The sequence below is a fragment of the Prionailurus viverrinus genome, chromosome B4, assembly GCF_022837055.1.
Source record: "Prionailurus viverrinus isolate Anna chromosome B4, UM_Priviv_1.0, whole genome shotgun sequence".
NCBI classification, from domain to species: Eukaryota; Metazoa; Chordata; class Mammalia; order Carnivora; family Felidae; genus Prionailurus; species Prionailurus viverrinus.
The window spans coordinates 12,397,851-12,423,311 of record NC_062567.1 but is presented as its reverse complement, the minus strand read 5'-3'; the positions used below and the strand labels follow the sequence as shown (position 1 = coordinate 12,423,311).

The following is a 25,461-nucleotide window of genomic DNA, read 5'->3' as shown; positions in this document are numbered from 1 at the left end:
TAAAAGTCATCTGCCATAACTAATGCTTGTATACTTTAAGACTTGGACAAGTGTAGCACTTTTTACCCCCATTGTTCCCTGTTTTTAATAGTTGGGTTAAGGGGCGCCTGGGTGGCGCAGTCGGTTAAGCGTCCGACTTCAGCCAGGTCACGATCTCGCGATCCGTGGGTTCGAGCCCCCGTCAGGCTCTGGGCTGATGGCTCAGAGCCTGGAGCCTGTTTCCGATTCTGTGTCTCCCTCTCTCTCTGCCCCTCCCCCGTTCATGCTCTGTCTCTCTCTGTCCCAAAAATAAATAAAACGTTGAAAAAAAATTAAAAAAAAATAGTTGGGTTAAGCAGAGCTAGTGATTGGAAAACATTATCTTGCTTTTCAACAGCAGTTATGGAAACCCTTGTTGGAAATCTTCTGTATAGAATCCAGGTACATTTGATTCTCTGTAAAAAAAAAAAAAAAAAAAAAAAAAGCCATTGCTTTTAAGTATGAGAGTGAATCATTGAAGTTTCTATTGAATTTTGGGGGAAAAGCGAATGTTGGTTGTCTATCTCCACCATCTGCATACCTGCCTCCCTCACCCTTGTGTCCTTCCTGGTTCCTCAAGTTACGAACCTGACCGAAAAACATGATTCGAAGAGCATCAGTCAGACACCATTCCAGTTCTTGCTTATGGGCCAGTCAGAGAACAGTCACGTGCTAAAAACTCACCTGTTTGTTGCTTCTTTAACGGCTTTCTTGAGATAATAATTGACAGACCATACGACTCACCCGTTGGAAGTGTACAGTTCAGTGACTTTTAGCATATTCATACAGTTCGCATCCAGACTGTTCTCCAGAGGGTGTGCGCCATTTTACATTCACACCAGCGATGTGTGGGGGCTCCGGCGTCTCCACATCCTGGCCCTCACATGTTCCTTTTCGTCTTCTCTGATGATAGCCATCCTAGTGGATGTGAAATGGTACTGTGGTTTTAGTTTACATTTCCATCCTGGCTGTGGTGTGGAGCATGTTTTCATGTGCTTATTCACAGGTTTTCATGTTGCGAGAGTATCTTACAAACTGGTACTCACTACCGTGGGACCTGATGAAACTACTAGCCAGAAGTATCTGCTACCGTGTGCCATGCCTGTACCTAAGCTGAGAAGAGCTTTGGGCGCTGCCTCGGTGGCATACAGGGTAAAAGGAAGGACAATGCTTGTTAACGAATATATGGAGTAAAGTCTTTGGGGCGTGGTGGTGGAAGGAAGCATGAACACAGAACAGTGGGAACATAAGGGTGGAAGAGTTTACCTCTGCTGGAGAGAAGGGCTCTGATCAAGAGGGGAAAGAAAAACATGGCAGAGGCCATATTCGTTATACCGTGAACAGTTCTGTCTCAGTCATTGAACCAAGAAGGGGGGCAATCAGAATGAAAAGACACAGCTCCTGACTCTTGAGAACAACGAGTGGCCATTGTGGATCTTGGTTTCTTGACTGTCAAAATGTTGTAGGCGACGGTTTTGTATAGTACTGCTGGGCTGGTGTCTTTCTCCTTTACGACAGCCTTCGTGATGGGGGAGAGTGCTTTCTCATATCTGTTAAGACGGGACAGGATCTCACTCAGCAGCTGAATAAGAGCTGTGTCCGTTTGGTCCCGAAGCTGCTTGTGTTACTTGTCCTTTTTTTAACGCACATGAGAATCCCTTTTAGTGCCCAACTGATATCTGAGCCCCCCTCCCCAAAAAAAATCCTTTTAGAAAAATGTGTGATTTGTAGTCTGAAATTGATGAAATATGAAATGACCTCCCTGGGTCTTTTGTGTGTGTAAAAGAATTTTTTTCTTTTGTAAAATATTTTACTCTTTTCCCTGATTAAATATTTATTTTCAGGTGTTTTGTTTTCTGTTCTCTTTCTGATAGCACTTATAATGCTTTTGGAGAAAAAGATCAGCTTCTGTGGAGCTTAACAGATAAAACCACCTTTGGTACTAAATCTCACCTAGTACACTTCTGCCTCTTAAAGACACTCCAAGATCATCTTGAAAAGATGTACAGGAGAAGCAACTTTCAGCATCCCCAATGAGCTCAAATCCTCATTTATGTTTACTAAATTTGCAACTCTGACATGATATTTTACAAAGCCATATAACATGCTTTTGCCAATTGGTTCTGATGTTTGATGGCTTAAGGAGAAATAGATTTGTGTGTTGAAACTTCTGGAACCTTTCCAGCATTACTTTTTCCCCCTGAAAGAGGGTGCTGAGGATTCAGAACTATTAACTATTGTCACACAATTCCCCAGATTTTATTTTCCTGTAGATAAAATTAGATCCAGAACAGGGAATTTTCTGGAATGCTTTCACGGCAAATAAGCTCTTGCAAAAATGCCATGAAATAATTGAAGCTCAGTTATTAGTACAAGTGTTTTCTTAAATGTAATTAAATATACATCATATTACATATTTTAGCGTAAGATCGCTGTTAATAGCGATGAGAAAACTCTCATTCCTAGTGCTTTGTGCTGTGAACATTACCCTCCAGTTCACCATAAATAATTCCTCTCCCTTCCCTTCCCTTCTTTCTGCAGACCCATTCAGTACACACACGTCCGAACTCTGCACTCTGTGTGGCAGTTAGTTCCAAGGCCTTGGAGACCCACAGAGTCTGGTTCCGATCCAGCATTGCTGTGTGACCCTGAGCAAGTCCTTTAACCTCACCTACGTGTCGATACCCTCTTTTGTAACACATAAAATCAGAAATACTGCCTACTTCCTAGGACTGCCGTGAGGAATAACTGAGATCGTGCACGGCAAGCCCAGGGCAGGGCACCTGGCAGGTGGGACAGCCCACTTCCGTACCCTGTCCTTGTCACTGTGGTTCCGCTGTACTTAGTGGGAAAGGCCCACAGAAGCTTGAATTTAAGATTTAAATTCAGGGGCGCCTGGGTGGCGCAGTCGGTTAAGCGTCCGACTTCAGCCAGGTCACGATCTCGCAGTCCGTGGGTTCGAGCCCCGCGTCGGGCTCTGGGCTGATGGCTCAGAGCCTGGAGCCTGTTTCCGATTCTGTGTCTCCCTCTCTCTCTCTCTGCCCCTCCCCCGTTCATGCTCTGTCTCTCTCTGTCCCAAAAATAAATAAACGTTGAAAAAAAAATTTAAAAAAAAAAAAAAAAAAAAGATTTAAATTCAAATCTGTTAGACTGTACGGAAACATTACTGTTGTGGTGATAACTCACTTTGGAAACATGAATCCCCTGTGTCATTTGTAGGTCGTCTTCATCCGGGTGCGTTGTGGGCACGTTGTCGATCGTTGACACGGCTTCTCTTTATTGAGGGCTGGGCTGTGCAAGGCACAGCTCAGGGGCCAGAGGTGGGAGGTGATGGACTTGTATTTTCTAATTCAGCCGAACCACAACCCTGTCAGGATTATGTAGATTTGGAAATCGAAGCAAAGAGAAGTTAGGTGATTTTCCCAAGGTCACATGGTCAACACAGGTGGTACCAGGATCTGTAACGAAGTGGATCTTTTGACGTATTATCACTTTTATATGTTACTTGGGTGGGAGTGAATTATGACACAAGTTGTCGTTTTAATTCTTGGAAGGAGGTGGAGTAAGGTGTAACAAGAGTTTATACCATTTTTCACATAGCAAAAACCATTTTTACATCTTCAAGGGTCCACAATAAACCCACTCTGAGGTAAAGGGTAACCCTCTTCTCGGTAACAGATCACATCCCTTACCCTTCTCCACAAATCATCACTGTGTGTTTGATGTTGTCCAGACAAATCTATATGATTCACATGGCAGGATGTTATTGGATTTGCTTCTCATAAAAATCTCATCCTGATTTTTAAATAAAGGAGCTCTGTACAAATCCTTAACAATCCTTCATAGTAGTATCTCTGAATAGCCATCCTGTTTTATACATCCCTTCACTATGAAAATATTGTTCAGCGTTTCTTTTTTGTTTGTTGGTTGGTTTTGTCTCCTGTGTACATTAAGCAATAAACACATGTGTTGACCAAAAAGAACTTTTTACCTTTTAGAATTAACATTTTAATTTTAACACACTGATAAATTTCTCTTTTGGCTTATTAAAGATTAAGCGTGAGATTTTTCTGTGCTGCATATATTATATACCAGAAACCTGGTATATATATAACTTTTAAAAAGTAAAGAAAAGCATAAATATTTGAAATCTCGAGGCTAGCAAAGAATCGTATATAGATTTCAAATGGAGCATTCACAAGGATGTTGTTCTATGAGGTGGTTAGTCTTTTGGAAATAGGCTTAAGGTTGGTGCTTTTACCTAATCGATTGTTCTTCAGCATCCTTGAAGAGATTGTCTATCTGTATGAATGGGAAAGAATGTTACAGAATGGGTTTTATGAATAATATAATTTTACATAACACTGATATCCCTCCAAATCCAGGCACGATGTTTCTTTGTTTACCTACTGTATGACAACATGCCATCCTGGATATAATTAATGGCCAGAAAACTTAAGACAAAAGAAAGCGGATCTTCCTCAGCCTACAGCACGCAGTGTGTGAAAAAAAAATGCCGATGAAAAAAATTAGAGATCCAGATGCCGTAGCTGGTGGGAGATTTCTGTTGCCAACCAGAGTTCAAAGTCGGAAGCTGGTACTGGTACAGTTTCTACCTTTTCCACCGGTTTCTGTCCGGATCTCCGGGTCTCCACAGAGCAGCGCCTGGTTGGTCTGCGGTTCTCAGCCGATCATTCACTGCTTTCCCAAACCGTCTCTTCCCATGTCGTTTGCTTCTTTCCCTCCTCCCCTACCTGCCTTTGCACACCCATCTGCTTTTTTGTAACTTTAATAACGTCAGTGTGCTTTTCTGTCACCAGGTAATGTGTGAGATGATGGAGGAAGTAAAAATCAGACTAAAATCAAACTGATTTCCATGAGCACCTCCACACAGACCAAGGCCTTCTCTATGACTGTCTCAATAAAGATGTGTCCACAACAGCCCATACCATATAGAGGTGTGTGTGTGTGTGTGTGTGTGTGTGTGTGTATGTGTGTGTGAGGGTGGGGGGGGAGAGAGAGAGAGAGAGAGAGAGAGTGTGTGTGTGTGTGTGTGTGTGCGCGCGCTTGTGGGGGGGGGGAGAGAGAGAGAGAGAGAGAGAGAGAGTGTGTGTGTGTGTGTGTGTGTATGTAAATAGCCTTGTTTAATTCTTCCCTCCACTTTGAGGCAAAAAAAACCCTTGATAACCTAAACAGTTTGCTGGTGACAGGCCATCCCGTCAAGTGATTGCCTGTGTGGCTCTGCAGAGTCCTAGTTTCAATGGTGGTGGTGGTGGGAAGGCTAGTAGGCTTCCTGCCTAATATTGAGAGGAGGGGACCCATTGTTCGGCTCCCTGCTTCAGTTGCATTGATTGAGCGCCTGTTCTGCATTCAAGACAGGGACTCATGTGAAGCTAGATTTATCCCCTGCCCATGTGAACTGTACAGTGCAATAGGGAAGTCACTCTCTACACAGTCTCAAATATAGATACGTATCAGAAGCTCGTTAAGTATGGAAAAGGAGAAGTCCACTGTGCTGTGAGAGCTTGCAGCAGGGGACCTGAGAGCCTAGAAAGCTGTGAGAAGTGGCAGGAGCTAACAAGTGAAGGAATGAGAAGGGTAAGGGGAGTCCAGCAGCAAGTGTGGAAGAGCATTCCTGGCGGAGAAAGCTGCACGCGCCAAGGCCTTGTGGCAGCAGAGGGCAAGGCTCATGTGAGGAGCTGACTCTGCCTGTAGCAAAGAGACTGGTCCCAGCTGAGGTCAGTGCTGGGCACGAACCACCTTGTGCTAGCCGGTAGCCCATCTGAGGATTTTTATCCCGGAGTGAAGGGAAAATGGCCAGTGCGGCAGGGCGGGAGTGTGAGCGGGTTCGCTTTTGGAAAGGTCGCTTTCGACTCTGCACACCGAACAGAGTGAGGGGGCTGGTGGAGGTAGAGAGACCACTTGCTGGGCCCCAGCAGGGACCCAGATATGAGGCAGTGTAGCTTGGACCAGGGGATGATGAAGAGGTTGAGAAAGTTATTGAGGGGAAAAAGTTGGAAGCATGTATGTGATGATTGGATAGGAGGAAGGGTGAAGTGTCCAGGGCTGTTTTGAGGGGGTGTGTTCTCGCTTTAGACAAAATAAATTCAGTGTCTAAAATTAAAAGTACCCTTCAAAATGACTGGAATCCAACAAGCCATGTATTATGTTCTTCCCCCTTCTCTTTCGCCCTCCTTCACTTCCTCCCTCCCTCCCTCTCCCTCTTTCTTAATTATTTAACTTTCTGGTACAACTCAAGCAAAAAGATTAGCTGCTTGCAGAGGAACTTTGGTCTCTAACTTTGCAAGTGCCCCATGCCAGATCCGTTCCTATTAATATGAATTGGAGGCTTGATATGAATTTTTCCCAAAATATATTGTCTCATTTATGTTAAAAACATATAACTTCGGAGCACTTTACTTTAAACTCTCTGGGAGATAAAACATGAGCTGGCTAGGTTGTTTCTCGGTGCTAAAACCAAACGTCTGCATGAATTGCAATGTTGCTGTAAATATTTCCAGGCACAGACAGGTAGATACAATAGGAAAAGCCCGAACAAATTCTTAGGATGCCAATATTGTCACAAAGTCTCCATGCAGAATGAAGTTGTTTGACAAAGTGTTTCCCTGGTGATTTGGCTGCAGATGAAAATGTCTTCGGCAATAAAATTCCGTGCTGGAGCCTCAGCTCTGTGCACGCATCAGTCAGCAAATGACATATCAAGGATCTTTTTTTGCTGTATTAGTTAATATGTTGGCAGAAATATGTGAAACATTGCTATTCCCCTCAATTTCTGTGCCTGGATATTTTTTCCCCCTACCTTTAAACACGCATTCACTTTACCAAAATATTTTCCAGCCGTAAATCTACGACTAATCAATAGGATTGCATTAGAACAGAGATAAAAAGTTTTTTATTACAAGTGTTTTCTTAGTTACCAATGCCAGAAGACGTATAATACCAAGAGCTGCTGTCTTGCCATCATTTGTGAATAGTTTCGGGGAAATTTAAGGGTTGGTAAGGCAATTAGTGATGAAGCATATTTTAATTATAGGAACTGGATAAGCTGCGTACAGCTTTATGAATTAATACATTATTGTTTAATAGGTCACAGTCACGTGTGGCTTTAATCACACTTCTTGTAGCCACGGTTTTATTAGCAGTCGTGTTTCATAACTTAACAATTTATGCATAATGAATTCAGAAGTTCCATTTGCGTGATATCAGGGAAATAATTTACCCCATACGTTAGCACTCGTAAACAGCAGCAGAGTCCTGCAGGATCACAACCGAATAATTGTCCAAGATCATTTTACATTCAGAGGTACTTTTAATAATGAGATCATTCTGTACGGCCTTCTGTTATTTCTGTGGACGCTAAGTCTGGATTTCACGAAGTGATTTAAGAAACAGGAGTGAAGATGTATCACAATCATTTCACGTGTATTTAGTAAGCATGATTACCCGGTGAGTTCCACATCCATCCTTGCAGTTGGGAAAACTGTAAGGGATTGAATTTATGCTGCATTGTAGAATTTTCTTGTCTAACACTCTTCCTCCAGCCCAGCATCTCCAGGCTTCAGTGCATGTCAGAAGCTATCAGATGGACTAGATTGTGCTCTGTGTATCTTAATGGCACGTGTGGCATACTTTAGCTCAGGCTTTTCAGAGCCTCCTTGCGTGCTGGCCTCTGGGTAGCCACTGTCATCTCAGGGAAAGCACAGTCTCATCCCACCCCAAGCTGCTTCTCAGCAAGCCCCTGAGAGAACACCTCCAGCCCCTGTCCTTACACAGAAGCAAAGAAACTCACACTTGGTGATTGACTACTGTAACAGCAGACACCCGGCTAGTTGATGCTTGTCATTTTCATCAAGATTTTATTTTAAATCACAAACCCACTGGGGCCTCAGTTCTGGAAAGTCTTTTGAGGCCACCCAGTGATATTGGAGACTCTTGAGGCTAGGGTGATCTGTGTATGTTGCAAGATATTAATAGGCCCATTAAAGGGCGTTCTGTTCAAAGAAGCTTGGAAAACTTTGGGGAAAACTGTTCGCTGATAGGTGAGTGTTCATCTTTGGTGTCTAGGTAGGGTATGCAGGGTGCAGCATTTCCCAAACTTTATTGACCCTAGAGCGTTTTTGTTTTTGTTTTTGGAAGTGTCCTACCCTCAGTTTCTTTCTCTATGAAATATACAAATCAAAATATATAAAACATGTAAAAAGCATATGGAGTTCAACAAAGTTCAGTCAGGTAAATCTGAAGATGTAATTGGCTTTATTAAGCCATTTGTGTTTTAATAATCAATAATTAATAAAATTATTAAATCATTATTAAATTAATAATTAATAAAATAATAATTAATAATGTGGTTTAATAAGTAAACCATTTGTGGATCACACAGCATCCCGTCCAGCAAGTAGAGGGGAGTTTCACGGAGCCCAACAAACGGAAGGCTTTTATAGGTATTTTTAAAATCATTTTTAATGTTTATTTTTGAAATAGAGCACAAGCAGGGGAAGGCGGGCGGGGGCGGGGGGGGGAGACGCAGAATCCGAAGCAGGCTCCAGGCTCCAAGCTGTCCACACAGAGCCCGACGTGGGGCTCGAACTCACCAACTGTGAGATCCTGACCTGAGCTGAAGTCAGAGGCTCAACTGACTGAGCCACCCACAAAAGAAAGGCTTTAAAAGGCAGAGAAAATTTTTTTAAAAAAAAGAAGAAAGGAATGTATTAGCAAGAAATGCATTGTTGAGGCAAAGTTGCCCTCCTACGCTGAGCCGAAGGGGTCTATCAGTAAAATTTCCTAGTACTAAGCATGTTAACTCGTTGAAGGCTACATATCTAGAAGGTTGAAACTGCAGTTAGGTTAAGTGGGAAGTCTTGATTTACCGCCATGGGGCCTTAACCTAAGTGATGCCATTTTGGGTCTGTGGTTTTTATTTGTTTATTTGTTGTTGTTGCTTTAAACATTAGTTACACTGTGCTGTCCGCAGCACAAATTTTGTCAGGGTATAAGATATAATGATGATTGTTCATGTGATTTTCAAGGCTGTGAAATACCATAAAAAATATAACCAATTACGGTTATTTTTCTGCTTTGATCTTTTTGGAAATAGAGTGTCAGAGAAACCGTGTGCCAGATTCTTTAATTGTTCAGATTCTAGTGGTCTGGACACCGTTCTCTGTGTCTTCTATTCTTCCCGCCCAACTCTTTTGTATGCTGGGAAAATCTCTTCTTTAAGGGTCCACATTACTAACGGCAAAAAATGATCTTTATAGCATGTGGTTGATCTGAGCGTTAGTTTTAAGTGTTTTTTACTAGTTGTGTTTATAGTGTCTTCTAACTGCTCGCTGTCAGTTATTAATATTGCCTAATCAGTTTTGTCTTTATATTAACACAACCCTATAATGAGCTGTCTGTTTCCCACACTCAGCTTTTCCAGATTGGCTTAAACTCTAAATAAAGGGTGAGGGGGGCAAAGGGAGTGAAAGTCACGGCAAATCCCTTGCTGTGCAGTTATGTAGACAGCCTACACTACAAGAAACCTCCTTCTGGCTCCAACCGCCTCATTTTTTTCTCTTCAGCTAGTTTATGCTCACAGTGGCCTGTTCGGAAATGTTTATCAAATTAATAAGTAACTTTGCATACCATAAAGGCTGTTTTGATTTCACGTGGAGGCAAGATTGAATTTCTTCATGGTTTGATTCGCTGCTATTGATTCTCTCGTGGCGATTTGGAGAACAGAGCTCGGATGGTCTCAGCGAGCTAATTTGTTGCTAATGTAATTTATTTATAATGCTTTGGTTGCAGGAAGTAGAAGGAGCGTGTTCCACTCGATACAAAGCGTAGTTTTCTTTTGTTATTCGTTTACTCCACCAAGATTTATAGTGCCTATTACTGGCCCTGGGTCCAACAGGGAATAAAATACAATACCTGTCCTGGGGAAGTTTGCATTCTAGTGGAGAGAGACAGTCAGTGAACAAATGTTAGATGGCGGCAAGAGAGCGAGAGGGTGGGAGGTGTCAAGAAAGGCCTCAGGGACCTGAAGGACGTGCAGAAATTGAGGCGAGGAGTGGTCCGCACAGGTACACCCACGCGGGAAGAAAGAGTGAAGCCACTGTGAGCTCAAAGAGATGATGGTGACAGAAGTTGGCTTTGCTCTCCGTGAGACAGGACGCCATGGGTGTGTTTTGAGCAGAAGAGCGACAAGATCTGGTTAATCATTTAGAAGGATCACTGGTCCTGGGGGGTGAAGGGGGGAGCAGAGGAGACAACTCGAAAGCCATTGCAGTAACCTGAGCAGGAGGGTGGTGGTGGGGTGGCTGAGATGGAACGGATTAGAAGCAGCACAAGGGGAGAGGCTGACAGAGTTTGCTGGTGAGTCGGACGTGGGATGGAAAGCCAGAAGTTGGCGTTGCCCGAATGGAATCCTGGGATTGGAGTGGATTTGAGAGAGTGGGGGAGCTTGGATGTGCTGAAGGGGCTGGTTGGCAGGTGGCTGTCATATCCTGGAGGCAGGACAAGGACCTGGCTGGAGATCCAAGCGTGAGCGTCCAGGGTGGGTAGCATGACTGAAAGTCATGAGTCTGAAGACCATCATCTAGGGAGTACAAAGAGAAGAGGTCCAGAGACCAGGCCCCAGGCTCCCCAGTGTTTGAGAGGCAGCAGGAGGGGAAAAAACAGTACAGGGAACTGAGAGCCAGCCCTCAATCATAAAGCAAGCCAAGAAAGCATAATGTTCCAGAAAGCATATAAATTAGTGGTGTCAGAGGTGGAAATTTATCAGTTTTTCCAGCTGCCGTGGAAAACTGGGGTAAGATAAGACTTGAGATTGCCCTTTGGAATTAACAATGCCGATGTCTCATCAAAACTAGGAGCTTGTTTTGTTAACAAAGAGGTTGGAATAGGAAGATTAGCTTAGAATGGGTTAAACACAGATATGTCTTTGGAGAGTTGGCTCCGAGGGAAGGCAGCGATGGGCGATAGCTGGAGGAGGATGTTGGGTCCAGACAGGCAAGAATAAAGTGTGTTTTGTGTTAATGTGAACGGTTAATGTGGTGGGGGAGGGATCGATGATGGAGGAGAGGGGACAGTTTCTAGAGCAATGGCATCGTGAAGGTGGAAGGGCTGGGGGTCCAGAAAGCAAGCAGAGGGGTTGGCCCTGGCTAGGGATCCAGGCACTTCATGCAGGGTAACGAGAGGAGGCAGGATGGATGAGGAAGTTGTAAAGTATTTGAGGTTTGGGAGAAGAAGGTATAAAATCGGCTAGCAGTGGGAGAAGGGATGTACCAAAGAATGAGTGAAGATGGCCAGGACTACAAAGGACCCTGGTGATAATCCACGTGAATTGAACTTGCCTCTTTGTGCTCACTGCATCAGGAGAGCTTGCCCAGAATACCTGCGAAAATAACTAATGTTCCAGTTTATATATACACCACAATTTGTTTATCCATTGGCCTATTATTGTACATTAATACTGTTTCCAGTTGGGGGGTATTATGAATACAGCTGCTATGAGCATTTTTGTACAAGTCTTTATATGGACATATGTTTTCATTTCCCCTGGGTAGGTTCCTAGAAACAGAATCACTGGGTCGTAGAATAGACATATATTTAACTTGGAAAGAAACTGCCAGTTTTCTGAAGTGGCTGTTCTGCAAAAGTAACCAGGCAAATGCTTCACCCTGTTGGGTAGAAAATAAACATATAGTAAATGGGAAATGCAAGATAGCAGAAATTCATGGTCTCGGCTTAGTCATTACCGAGTCTTAGCAAAGTCACCGAACTATTACAGACTCAATTTCCCCAGAAGCTCCACGGAAGATATAAACGAGGTCATCTGCAAGTTCCCCTTTGAGATCCCACATTCTGTGAGTTTTGCTGAAATTCAACCACATGGTCATAAACAGACAGAGAGCCTGATACCTGCACATTTTTTTTTCTGCGGGAGTTGAGTTGCGTTTAATGTGCAGGACCTAGGAAGAAAATCTAGAACGTAAGGTGCAGAGGCAAAAGGATTAGGCTTATATGTGCACTGTTGGGATTGCTGTGGCTTGCTTGTAAATGAGAGGAATGCAACATTGGCCTCTGTTACTACTGCAGAACCGCTGGACAAGTGTCCTGCTCATCTGGGCACTCTCCGGCCAAGAGCAGAGAACATTTCTGTTTCCTTCCGGCGACGGGAGAGAGCACCCCATTAGCCGTCTTTCTGTACGTCTTGTCCATACATGGACCTCCGTGTACGTGGCTGCATGTCTCCGAGACATCTCAGCTGTCTGTTCCCACACTTCAGCACTGCACGGTGAAGGATGTGCTTCAGCAAAGACTGGGGCGCCATGTTCCCGTGGTTGAAGCCATCTGATAAATAGAGGATGCTAGAAAAGACAGGTTGAACATCAGTGTGAGATCACATTCTCCTGTATAGTTTGCCTTTCAGGGTAATGAGAATTAGGGGAGGGGAGGGGACAAGCCACTGGGAGACCGCTCCAAGCCAGTGGGGAGTCTTGACTAAGCTGTGATTGGCGGTGGAGGCAAATGGCCAGTTGGTGCCGGTCACCCCTCGGGGTCCTGGGGTTGTGAGGTCCTCATCCACTCAGGAACAGATGAATGCCCTCTGCTTTCTCAGAAGGGATTCTGAAAGACCTGAGTTTTGAAAGGCATTCATAGGGGATCTTGGATTTGAACTTCAGAGGTCAGGCCGAACTCTTGCAACGTGCGAAGTGCCTTCCACAGCATCCCTGGCCTGATTGTCAGCCAGCCTCTGCTTGAGAACCTAGAGTGACCTGGAACTCACTACCTCAGCACATTCACTGTAGGACACACGTACTTCTCAGGACATGCCCACAGGGTACAACCTTACCGAGCCGGTGCCGTGGGACCTTTCTTCTGTGACATGGGGAAAGAATCTAAAGCCAAAAGCATCTGCACCGCTAGCATGGAGTGGCAGCTTTGTCTGGTTTTGTTTCTCTCCCTAGGGGGGACTAGATCATGGGCATTTTATTTTTGTTCTTTCTCAGTGGGGTGAAGAACCACACAAGTAAGCGTTCTTTTCCCCAGTCAGGGACCATCATCTGTTAAGTGGCTCTGATTTATCTTTACTTTGATCTCTGAAGATGACTCCTTTCTTCCATTGGGCTTCCATTCTTCATAGCTGTTCAAAAGTCCATGTATTTGTAATGCAAAAGCAGTGATTTTCAACCAGGGCAGTTTGGTTCCCAAGGGACATTTGACAGTTACTGGAGACCCCATCGTTGCCATATCTGATGTGGGGATGCTACGCGCAGCTAATGAGTAGAGGCCAGGGATGCTCCTGAACAGCCTTCAGTGCACCGGAGGGCCCTGTGCAACAAAGAACTACCTGGTCCAAAAGGTCTTTGCGGTGGGAGTGGGAAACTCTGGACTAAAGGAGCCACTGGTTGCAAGCCCACCAGTAGCCCCTTCCGTTGGTGGCCAGCACAGTTCACGGGGTTGTGCTGTGGCACTCAGCTTTGTTGGTATCTAGGGAGATGCAAGAGTCTTAATTTCATGAGCAGCAGAGGTTCTGCAGTTATTTATATTCTCCGTGGCTCTTACAGAAGAGTTAGAGCGGAGCCAAGTAGTTCACCATAGAAAGAATTCATTGAGAATCAGTGGTGGGGTGTGTGGTTAGAATACGACGTTGGCGGCTTTGCTCTTCGCTCGCTTTCATCCGTAACTTAACTCAGAGTGGCAGACACCTTTGAATCCTAAACAGGGACTTATTTTTACAGCCCTCTTGGGTTTTTTTTAAGATACATCCAACTTCTCGCTAATAAACCAATGAGGTCTAGGTTACCTCTAATTAAGAGAAGAGTGAGCAGTCAAGATGAAAGAGATTTAAAAGGCCTTGTGTTTTCACTCCTTTATTCATACATTCCAGAAAGCAGTTTGTTTTCCATAGTTGACGTAGTTTGCAAAATCTGGTGCATTGTTGGTTATTTGGTGGAGGGCTTGTTTTGTGGGTTTTGTTTTGTAGCAGGGGAGACAAAAGGGGGAAAAATCACGTGAATGTGTTTTTCACGTTGTCAGAAGAAGGCAAACTCGACCTCAGTGCAGGTTTTGATGTGTAATAGTAGGAGAACAGACACAGGCGTTGAATAATTTCCCACCCACCCTTTTTAGGGGTAGAACCCATGCTGAGAGGCGACGCAGAAGAGCTTGTCAGTCAAGGCAGAAGCTAATTAGATTAGCTCCAGTGCCTCTCTGGACGGCTTCCAGAAGCACACACCCTGTCACATTTGCTCTGAGTGTCAGTGAAGGCTCCCTCTTCCCCCATTTCTTTGACTCCATCCAAAACCAAACTTGAAAATGGTGGGAGTGAGCACTGCTGGGGTCCCCCCTGTGTGCAGGATGGAAACAGGAAACACACGCTCTTTAGGGGTATAAAAGGAGGGTCCGGGGGGTTCCCCGGGTCCACAGTGAATGTAACTCAGGGAGACAACACCGTGGTAGGAGTATATTGGCAGCAGAGGCCGACTGGGGGATTCTGAATCGCCCCACCTGCCGAAGTTCCCTTTCTCTTTCCTGGCTGGTTAGCATGAGCATCGAATGACTGTTGTCACCTTTAAATGAAAACTAAGATTAGTGAGCTGTTGTTGAGGGAGTGGGGACCATTTGGGATTTCAAGGTGTTCTAGAAATCCTCCTTTGGTAGTGCTAGTTATTCATGTTAAACACACACACACACACACACACACACACATATATATATATGTTTATATATAAAATTTATATTTTATATAATATACTAAATATATATTATATAATATACAATATATATTTAATATATAATAAATATAAATATATTTATAAATACTTATATATAAATATATATATTTATATATAAAATTTATATATATAATTTGTATATATTAATATATATATATAAAATCACCCTTCTCTGTTTCCTTTTGTGAGACTCACGGTAACACAGGGTCAGCTGAGGTCCCGATAGTGCACAGCACTGGGCAAGTGCGCTCTCCGAAGAGTGAGTGCTCCCCGCCATGAAGGCAGGACCCAGCATCGATGTGCCCTGAGCTTGTTTGCGGCTTCAGTCATCTTAGTGCTGGAAATTCTTCCCTCTGGAGACGTGGTCTGAACCGTCCCTCGCCGATGACGGCAGTGCAGCTCTCAGGCAAAAGCTTGTCTTCCGATCCTCTCCCATGGCACATGACAGTTTTGTCTGTGACGGCCGGATTAATTATCACAAGTGGTTTGCTGGCAGACAGCTGGATGCTAATTATGATTGGGACCCCTGGGCCCTTGCACCCAAATCTGTTGATGTTTGTTGGTGGCGGTGAAAAGGAAACGCCATAAAATATGAAAGGATTTCTTTTTTGTGGGTTGGGGCCTGGGGAACAACTCAGAGCGAGGCAGATCAAGCCAGGCAGCTTTGGTTAACCGTGACCTGAGCCAACAGCTTCTCCCCCTGTGTTCGCGGGGAAAGGACTGAACAAGTGGTTAATTAATTGTTACTTCCCGGTGAAGAGGGGTTTGAGTTTGGATATTTCAATGCAAAGGCAAAAATAGGCATTGATTAAATTTGAGGTGACATTTGGGAAGGTGTTCTCATAATGTCTGAGTTTGATTATCCAATCTGACTTCATGCTGTGTCCTGGGTTTGTGTAAAATTTCTAGCAGGTTCTACCTGGGAAGAATTATTTTCAATTAAATGGATCATGAGCACTGGAGAAAGAATCATGAAACGCACCTGTAGCGTGGAATCATGTAGTGAACAAAGCTGCCCAGCTCACAAAGGGATGTTTTGGGAGTTGGCTTGTGCTAATACGGGCTTTGGGTACCATGTCATTCTTTCTCATCATCGGTTACGTTAATGAGGTATAGACATGAAGGCAGGTGCGTACTTCATGGGGTCGTGTGACGCATGGCGGATGCTGTCGCTGGCTCTGGTTGGGGACAAGCAAGGAGGAGGCCAGCAGATCCTTGATCGCTGGAAAGGATGATAACCTGTTGGGAGATTGCAAAAAGGCAATCCAGCATTAGTGGGGAAAGTAGAGAAAAGAACAGGAAATGTCTTAATTATTTCAAGTAGGTATGTGAATGGGCTGGCTTTCTTTAGTAAGGCTTTTTGATAGGATACAGGCAACGTTCCAGCATATGTGCTTGAATCATCTTTAATGACTAAGTAAATAAAGGACACCCCTACGTACTTTTTTTGGGATTCCATGGATTTTTAAATAGTGTTTTTTCCTCAAGGAAAGTGAAGTGACTCATAATTCCTATTAAATTCGGTGGCTGATATATAGTCACAATATACAAAATAAATTTTGTCTAATGTTGCATTTCCATAATCATCAGATACGATTGTCTGGCAGAAACAAACTTGCCTTTAGGCCTTACCTGGGGAAGTCAGAGTACAGCGAGTGCCCCCACTCCTGCACCACTCTTAGCCCAAAAAATGTAGACAGAGGCAAAGACAGGTCCATAAAGATCCACTGCTTTGTTCCCTGGCACAGTTGAGGATACAGTTGTGTCAGAAGGAGCTATTTGAAAGGCTTTGAAATTTTTCTGCAGTTACCCTTTCGGTTGAATTTCCTGAAAGTTTTTCCTGCTTCCAGGGTATAAGTGCAAGGTATGATGAACAGGAAGTTTAAGGGAATGACACTCATTAAATCTCATTTCTCTGTGCCTCTTCCAGCCTTTTCTTGATGATTTTAATTCTTACCGGGCAGCAACTCAGCGACCTTACCTCTCCCTCTCATGAGCCAGAGAGGAAACCCCTCTGTGTTTAAAGAGACTCCGAGCCTCCCATGCATCCCAGTTCTGCTCCAGGGAAACCTGGGCGGTGGCAGAGTAGCCCTGCACTGGGAGAGATGGGCATTTTCGTTCTGATGAAGGGGTGACGAGGCCAGGGGCCAAGCCAACAGCATGAACACTGGCTTTGCTCGGGAGTGTCTTCGTTTATTCTCACACTCGTTCATGCACTCACTCGTTCACAGACTTGCTGAGCATTACTTCAAGTAGGTATGTGAATGGGAGCCCTGCCCATCCTGGTAAAGAGAGCATGGGCCCCACCCTCGAGGTCCGTTCCCAGCTGTGCATTGCAGCAGCCCTGTGTCCTTACAGAGCCCGCGGACGCCAAGTTAATACAGCCCAAGAGCTGTATCACCAACCGAGCGTGTTCCTTTCTTAAATGGACACAAGACTTACCATTTTGCGCTCCTTAGTTTTTGAATCTTCGATAATCACACACTGACGGCGGTTTCATCAGGTGGCTATCTCTGGATCCTGTCAACTCGCTTGAGACCTTTTGGGTGACTTCGGGTAGGGCCAGGCAGTCAGACTGACAAGAGCCCAGCCTGGGGTTTCCGGGAGTTTCTGAGCACATTTCTGCCATCGACCACCTGTCACTTTGGTCGACTCATTTGGCCCAACCACACCCCAGTTTCTCATCTGTGGAACAACACATTTAACCGAAGTAAGTTTAGGTCACCCTCATTTTTTAAAATCTATACTTTTTTTTTTTAATTTTAGTGGGTAAAAAAGGTGATTTTCAAGTTTAATGAGTCTAATAGTTGTGCTACCAAAATGGAAAAGAAAACCAAACAAAATTACTTTTTTCCATTTGGGACAAGTTGAATTTCAAAAATAGCATCCTCTGTGCTGCCTGAGGTTAGAGTCACTATTTCTAAGAACAGCTGCCTTTTCATGAGTAATTAGATGTGTCCAGACTGACAGAGACATGATCTCATTCATTCTTCACAACCTTAAGAGGGAGGTTCTGTTAGTGTCCTTGTACCTGTAGGGTGTATGTAGGTACTGTCCCCGTTTGCAGATGAGGAGATAGAGACCCAGAGAGACTAGGGAACTTCTCTGGGTTTACACATCAGGGAATGTTAAGATGGGCTTGGAATCCAGAGCTTCTATATGACTCACAGAACCATCACATAATGTTCCGATCAGCTTGCTAGCGACACCACCTGTCACAAAGGCAGGGTTCAGTAATTGGTGGGTGCAAGGCGGGTGGAGTGAGATGGAAACTTGTAATGTGATCACTTGGAAGACGTGTACTCAGGTAGCCCTCTGTTTTTCCTGTTACTGCACGTTCTGTGCCACTGTGCACTGAGGCCACACTGTTCCTAGATCATCTTGTTGCCAATGGGTCTTGTTTTAAACCTTCGCTAATTAATACAAGGACCCGATCTCAGGTCCCCTGATACTCAGTGGAGTGCCCTGACCGGCAGCTTGGGCGTCACCTGGTAATGCGTCAGAAATGGAAGATCTCGGGCCCCTCGACCCGCTGACTCAGAATCGGCACATGCCCAGATCCCCCAGGTAATTCCCGTGCACACAGAAGTTTGGCAGCTTTGCACGTCTGGCAGGACTGCACGTGAACCCTGTGCTACTTGGCAGAAGAGCACAGTTGAGTATCACGCCACGATAACCATATTAATAGTGTTGTGGCCAGGAGTGAAGAATTTGAGGAATACGATTCTCAAATCGCCACAGAAGACCGCGACACTCAGGAGGAAGACATAGGACCTGAAAGCAGGAGAAGCTGGAAAAAGAGAAATCTTTTTCCGTGGACCTTGCTTTTTATGGAGTTGAAGAACACAGGGTTTTTTTCGGGTTTGTTTTTACTTTGGAAAAAAACCCATCCCGGGTTGCTTGGGAGTTCAAACAGTAAAGTCCAATTAGTAAAAAGTAAGAATTAATAAAAAGAGAGAAGGCTAAAACTTAGTGATAAGCCGTACTTCTCAAGGTTATTATCTTAGGCTAATTGCAGGACTCCCCGGCCCTCTGTTTTTCCCCTCAAAGTTCGTATTTCTTATAAAACAGCTCCAAAGTGAAAAATCCTATGTCGTGTAAAATAATTACTCATATTTATCGTTAAGAACGAATACGCAGCATGCAGCGACGAATGTTTTTCTTTCCTGTCTCACGTGGCTGTTTCTTAAATGCACAACGTTTTATAGAACATACAGGAAAAATGTAACATTTCTTGCAGTCACTGGATTCTACCCAACCAGCGAAAATTGAAACTTAGCTCATGTAGAGGCGGTTATGTTACATGTTCAATGAGGGTTTTAAGATATATATTGAAAAAAATTAAGTCTTACGTGCAAAAACATAAACAGAGGACACTATAAATCGAGCCCCCTGTGAAACGTATGTAAATGTGTTAATACGTGTGTGTACATAATGTGATATGGAGGAAGATTATTACCAGCTCCTTGTTTTTATAGTGTGTTGTTGATATTTTACAGAAAGGTTAAAGCAAATGAAGTGTTGCCAGGATCTCCAAAACTATCCATCCTAACTTCTAGGATCATGTTCTCCAAACTGCTAATTAATGTAAAGTCAGTTTCATATATTGAGATGTTTAATCAATTGGCAGATTGCTGTCAATAAATATGTGTCTGAAGTGGTTTGTAATAGACAGGCTAATGAAGTACCCTCTGTGAGTGTCAGAGCTATTGGGAAAAGTCTCTCTCCCTTCTGGGCGTCTTGCCATATGTTATTAGTCTCCCTCTGATGCAGGAAAGAATGCCCTTCACCATTGCCGGTCTCACCTCTGGATGGAATTAGCCAGAGAACCAGAAGGTGAGTTTCATTTTATACTAGTGGCTAGTCAAGCAGCGTTAGGTGAAAGGGGTGGTTCCTGGTAACGTTACCGATACGAAAAGTTCCTAACGTTTCCTGAGCAGTTACTACACGCGAGGCTCTCTGTGCAGTGCTCCGATTTCAGTTACCACATTTATATTCCCGGCAGCCCTAAGAGAAAGTGCAGTGTTTCCCAAACCTCTCACATCATTTATGTGACCATTGTTTGGGTCCTGCCACTGCGGTCCTGAAACAGATTTGCAGCTACCGTAACCAACACGCGTAGTTTTTTCAAAGTCATTGTAATTTTCCAACTGTAACATAGTGGAGAAATGAAAAGAGTGTGGCTTATTACTGAATTCATTGAATATATAAAAGCCTGCTCCTGGCTACCCTGGGGGATGGGTCATAGTGGTCAGATGTTTGCAGCTGTGCATAGAAATCCTATCTGGATATCTGACAGCTCTAAGCAGGCAGAAAGAGATAGGACAGATGAGCTACCCAGATACTATAAGATGTCTCGATGTCAGTGATGTGATTTTCCAAGATGGCAAACGAATCTTAGCAAAGCTCCAAAAACATAGCAAAATATGGCCTCATCTCGATTTGCACAAAAGCTGCATGGCTGGAATATCCAGACTACATCGATGCTGGACAGAAAATACTTTGTGTTCCTCCATGAAACAAATTGAGGTTCTAGGATTTCCATCTACACGAATGTCCCACGGACGTTGAGAACTCCTGGGGCCTGGGAGACCGCTCTCAACATACCAGGTCTGGCTTTATCAGAAGACATCTTCTCCCCAGCCTTCATCCAGTAAATGCCACTATAGCTTTCCAGGCATGAGGACAACCACAGATGCCCCCACCAATTTCTAGAAAAGATCTGCAGGGGGTTATGGTCACCCCATGAGGCAAGGATACCCTGGTTTCATCTCTGTCTTTCACGAGTAGCAACTGAAGCCTCTGTCATTTTCCCAAAGGCACATAGGCAGGAAATAATGAAGTTGGGTTCCAGACTGTCCTTGACACCAGAATCCCTGCATTTAACCCGCGTTAAAACACATGTAGGCTTTGCGGGTCATTTCTCAGAATTGGGATGTGAGATTTATTGAACCCCCCCCCCCCCCCACACACACACACACCCACCCTCACCCCTGGCTGTGGCTATCTCCTTTGGCCAGGTGCTTTGCATGCATGACCTAATGTTCACGACAAACCTGCAATGCCATTGTGTTGATTGCCTTTTCACAAATTGGGACGCTTGAGTGTGAGCCTCTTCCCCAAGATCACTCAGCCGGTGAGAAACAGAACTGGGCTTCGAGTTCATTTTAACTGCCGAGAGCAGCTCCCACACCTTTTTAGAGCTGGGCCGTTAGAAGGAGGGAGCGTACATAACCTGTTGATAACCACTCGCCCACCTTTTCTTGATGTCCTTTTACTTTCTCATTTCCTCCTCAGTAAGGTGACCAAATAGTTGATTGGCCAAAAGAGGACACTTTTGAGAATGAAACCGGACGCTCTTCTTAGCAGGACACGGATGTGGGTCACTCAGCGATGGCCAGCTTAGAGGTTTGAGGAAGGGAACGCTCACCAGTTGGTGACTGACGATCACACACAGAGCTAGAAAATGCCATGCGCTTCCTGGTCAGAACACGCTGGGGACTCGGCTCCCACAGGAACTCTGCTTTGCTACCCACGGTGACTGTGTGACCATCATGAAAGGGATAGGACCTTTTTGTCTTTTGAGATCTTTCCCCGGTTTGCAAAGTTGACATTCCTGCCTTCCCAAGGGCACAGGTGGTTTGGACAGGCAAGCCTTGAATCAGTGCCCCTCAGAGCATCACAAAAATAGGTGGGGGGCGGGCCTGGGGACCCCACACCAGACCCCCAGGGCACAGAAGCTCTTTGTAGGTGGTGACTGGGGCAGAGAGCTGCTTCCTGCACGACAAGAGAAGGCTTCCTTCCGCTTCCATGTAAAGCTTGTGCTAAAGGAGAGCGGTGACTAATTCTGCCTGAATTTCCCCCAAGCTTCTGCACTTGTCTTTGTTTATTATATTAATAAATACTATGCAGCTAATGTTCCCATCTGGCAGGCCAGAGAAAAGAGCATAAAAATGAAGTCGTGGTACAGCTCTTAAATACTAATGAAGGTGAGATCTACTTGGCATGGTAGGAAGGTGGGTCTTTATTTTAGAGTTCTTAATTAAGAACTGCCAAGTGACTAATATTAATTAGGAAGCCAGCTGTATCCTTCAGCTTTATGGTGTATTTCTTCTTAGGAACCTAGGAAGGGAGTGAGTCGGAGCTTCTTTTAATCCATCAGCACACGAGCAATTTTGTATTAAGTATAGTTGGTGTGTACGAGACCAGGCTGTGTGGACAGAGATTTATAAGATACTGTCTTGGCCTTCAGGGTCTCCACCGAATTGAGGAGTGCAGTATCGGGACAGGGAAGGGAAAGGCGGCAGAACAGGAGCGTGGCAGTGTGGTGGGAGACAGCTTTCTCTACGCAGTGTCCTCCCTGTGCTGGGGTCCCAGTAGTGCGCCAGTATAAAGGGCTGGGAGAGCATCACGTCCCCAGTTACAGTGGCGTGGACAAAAAGGTTTGAGGACCAGCTGGCAGACCACAGTTGTAGGCAGAAGGAGTTGGGATGACTACAGCTGAGCTCCGAAGAGGAGTGGGAGACTTCCAAGGGGTGGGGAGCCCTGGGCAGCCCCAGGGGAGGAAGGGAGCAGGGCCGGTTGAACCTGAAAGGGAAGTCACGGGCGGCACACTGGCACATTTGCTCCCGCTCCTCGGTGCCCAGTCTGTCCACCAGCTGTTTTAAGAGTGACCCTGCTGGGGTGCCTGAGTGGCTCAGTTGGTTGAGCATCCAGCTTTGGCTCAGGTCATGGTTCGTGGGTTCGAGCCCCATGTCAGACTGTGTGCCGACAGCTCAGAGCCTGGAGCCTGCTGCGGATTCTGTGGCTCCCTCTCTCTCTGCCCTTCCCCCGCTCACGCTCTGCGTATGTCTCTGTCTCTCAAAAATAAACATGACAAAAATTTAAAAAAAAAAAAAAAAAAGAGTGACCCCGTTGGCGCTGCTCGTACCTGCGCTTGGGCTCAGGCGTGGTCTCCTGTAGGTTCCTGGGTCCCTGAGCTGGAGGGCAGAGGTGGTGGTTGGAGCACAAACTCAGTGCGCTGTGTATTCGTGAAGGGACCACTCAGCTCCTTAATAAACTAGTGCCCAGAGCAAGGGGCTTAATAGGAAGCCCTTCAGAACCTCTGTCCGTGTTTCTGTGTTCCAAATCTCTTTTGACATTGATGTGGTAACATCCATCAAATTCTAGTTCCTTGAATCACTAGCGATTGAAGGATTATATGAAGATTAAGTTGTAATAGGCTTTTATTTATTTATTTATTTTTTTACTTTGCCCGACAGAGTGTTAATTTTCTGCGCGCGTTTGTTTGCATGTTTGTTCTTCAAGCTCAAATTGGCCAATTTTCAATTCTCTCTTAATTTCATACCTAGAAACTCAGGTTGCAGCGTTGAATCTGTAAACCGACAACTCCGTGAAAGCACCCGACCCAGCGCCGTGGCGGGCGCAGCGGTCCCACAAGTCTCCACCCTGCTTCACGGTCTTTCTTGGGTAGCGCTTCCCTCACACCATCCAAGGAGAGCTCTCAGTCAAGAGTCCTGACCTTTAAGCCTTAGACGTGCTCATTTTTGTCTATAGATTCAGACTCCTCTCAGGGGGCTGAGTGTGCCCCCTCTCTGTCCTCACACTGCCACAGAACTCGTACCTTGTACATCTCTTCGCATTAGTGACTTCCATCCCGGTTGTACCCGCGTGTGTGTGGGCATGAACCCTGCCCAGCCTTGCTTTGTAACGGCCTTTTCCACTAAATCCAGATATCCAGAACAGTCCTTGGCCCAACTAAGAAACTCTCGGAGCATTTTCCAGAATCCTACCCTCTGCTTTTGATACAGACCCGAACGGTTCCTGTCTTTGGCATGCCGCCCTGATGGCCTGGTTCTGACATCTCTGAGCGTCACTAAAAGCACAGTTCCCTTCAGAGAAAAAGAAACCTTGGAAACAGTAGGGCTGTGCTGTTTCCTGCTCTTTCCATTATGTAACTTGGAGAAATTTACTAACCTCATGTCACTGTCAGCCTCGAATCTGTTAAAGAGTATCTGTACAAAAAATAAAATGTGTACAGAAACCGTGTTGTCTAAGGGAGTGACTTTCACCATAGCCGGGTAGCAAGCACCTCTGTTGTTACAGGTTTAATATTTTTCCTTAAATCCGTTCTCATTCTTAAATTTATTTTTAAATGAAATGGTTTAGCAGTACTCTAGATGATAAGTTGGCATCACTTACAATTAATAAACATACATAGTAATTAAAGCTGGAATCTCCACACATAATCATCTCACAGAACACCCTTGGGAGACATTGCTTGGGGGGAGATGTTCCGTCCTCGGGGGCCGAGTGGGGTTCGGGAAACAGACCCACTTCTTCCGGGCTTTAATATTCAGTAAGGGCCTCTGGTTTCATTTGACTTGTAAGTTTTGTTTACACCAGGATTTTTCAACCTCAACTATTGACTTTGGGGCTGGATAATTCTTTGTTCTTGGAGACTGTTCTGTGCATTATTGGATGTTGGGCAGCATCCCTGGCCAGCCACACACACCACACCCCCACTAGATGGGAGATGCCAGCCACACACCCCCCGGGTGCAACAACCAAACATGTTTCTACACTGCCAAAAAGAGCCCTGGTGGGGGGCAAAATCGAGCCTGGTTGAGTACCACTGTGTTATATATGAGTCATGTTGTTGTTGTCTTAAATTGTCGGTTTGCTAAGTATGTATATTTAAAATATACTGTACTTTTTTGGGGCACCTGGGTGGCTCAGTTGGTTGAGCGTCCAGCTTCAGCCCCGGTCATGATCTCACAGTCTGTGGGTTCGAGCCCCGTACCAGGCTCTGTGCTGAGAGCTCGGAGCCTGGAGCCTGCTTCGGATTCTGTGTCTCCCTCTCTCTCTGCCCCTCCCTAGCTCGCTCACACTCTCGCGCTCTCTCTCTCGCTCGCTCTCTATATGTATATGTGTGTGTGTGTGTATATATATATATATATATATATATCTCAAAAATAATTTTAAAAAATAAAATATAAAATATACTGTACTTTTTGTGACCACATTTTAGTTTTTTTGTGACTGTGCCCATAAATTTCCCTACCCCCAAAATGGAAGTGGCCCTGGCCTCTCCTGATACCTGCTCAGGAAGCACCTGGTCCCTTCACTGTAAGAGCAGGTTGGATCTCCCTTACCCCCCTCGTGTGTTTCTGACTTAGATGCAGATGGGCTCATTGTGAGAAATGATTTCATTTGTTACCACCAGTAATTAACAGCAGTGGAGACCTGTGTCTTTGGGAGATACTTACTGTTTTAAATGTATTCTCTTGAATGATGCTGGTTAATATCATTTATTCCTGTTTTTTGTTTTGTTTTGTTTGTTTGTTTGTTTTCACTGAGAAAACTGAAGCTTGGCTGGGTTACATGATTTGCCCAAAGCCACACTGCTAAAGATGCAATTCTGTTGAAAACAATATTGGAAGCAGTCTGTCCCCATAACAAAGAAATGTTTGCTTCAGTTATGACATACAGTATGGATTCACGGGTGGCCTGTCAATAGTTGTGTTTATGATGTGGCAAATACTAATGCAGTAACATCTATTTAAGATTATTCAATCTAAGGGCGCCTGTCTGCCTCAGCCGGCAGAGCACGTGCCTCCTTAGGGTTATGAGTTCGAGTCCCATGTTGTGTGTAGAAATTATTCAAAAAATCTTCAAAAAAAAATAGAAACCTAACTAT

The 25,461-nt window shown here is 44.8% G+C and overlaps 1 protein-coding gene and 1 long non-coding RNA gene across 3 annotated transcripts in view; one reads left to right on the top strand and one right to left on the bottom strand.

Moving 5' to 3' along the window:
- RSU1 (Ras suppressor protein 1) overlaps window positions 1-25,461 on the top strand; it is a 203,702-nt gene that overhangs the window by 157,453 nt on the left and 20,788 nt on the right. The window lies entirely within an intron of this gene.
- Window positions 15,606-17,877, bottom strand: LOC125170883 (uncharacterized). The gene is made up of 3 exons (XR_007154118.1): window positions 17,794-17,877; window positions 17,205-17,447; window positions 15,606-16,001 (listed from the first exon to the last, which is right to left on the bottom strand). It is a non-coding gene; the product is annotated as an uncharacterized LOC125170883 (long non-coding RNA).